Here is a 956-nt window from a genome sequence, read left to right as displayed (position 1 = left end):
CATCCATCCATCCTCCCATCCGTCCTACCCTCCCTCCCTCTCTCTCCTATACTTGCAATTCATTCTTTGCACTATTGACATTGATTGGTTTGATGATTATTTTGTAACATGTTCCTACCTTTTTGTTTTGTAAAGTAAGAAAGTCTATACACTGGCTAACTTTGTAGAAGTGGTTAATTTTTTTTTCTTTTTATTTTATCAGTTGAAATGGGATGTCATGTTTTGTTTGAACTATGGGAAAACTTAAATAAATGTTAAGATGAAACAGCATATCCACATTTTCACTGTGAAATTGAAGTTGTATGTGCTGTATATTCTGGTAAGTCAAAAGTCTTGAATTCAGAAGAGGAAAAGGGAGTGTTTTGAATGGCATAAAGGACATAAATTAGAGGTAATAGGACTATATACAGAAGAGAGATTATTTCATTTGATCATCCAGACTGAATGATAGACTGCAAAGGAAATGGAGCAGGCCTAGAGCTTGAGCCACGTAACAGACGTGTGGAGCAGTGCTGACATAATATAGAAGAGGATCCAACATTTGAATGAAGCCATCCTGAAACAAAGTAATTGAGAATTGAAGTTTCTGCTCAGTGGGTCTCTTCTACTTCTGTTCTCTGACCGCTAAAGCCAGGAGTACATGAGAGGGCAGCGTCTTCCTGTGATCAGAACAACTGTTTGCAAAGCAAGTGTAAGGATAAGGTCTAAATACAGAGTCCTCTGCTATGATTCTCTGTGTTCTTTCAAACTTCAGTAAGCCATGTATCATTTCATACATCTTTCCACTTCTCTCACAGTCACTGAGAAAAGTTGCAGTCTGCTGTTAGAATTAGACCGAAGAGCTGGGCAGTCTCATTGACCAAAGAAAATGAGATACCCATCATAAGGGCTGCTCAGATTATTGCTCTGAGCTCAGCACATCCTCCATAGTATGCCTCAGTACAACTGACAGTGAG

Source organism: Aptenodytes forsteri, unplaced genomic scaffold (genome assembly GCF_000699145.1).
Source record: "Aptenodytes forsteri isolate BGI_AS27 unplaced genomic scaffold, ASM69914v1 Scaffold193, whole genome shotgun sequence".
In the NCBI taxonomy this organism is placed as follows: Eukaryota; Metazoa; Chordata; class Aves; order Sphenisciformes; family Spheniscidae; genus Aptenodytes; species Aptenodytes forsteri.
The sequence above is the reverse complement of the archived record's forward strand: the minus strand, read 5'-3'. Positions refer to the sequence as shown.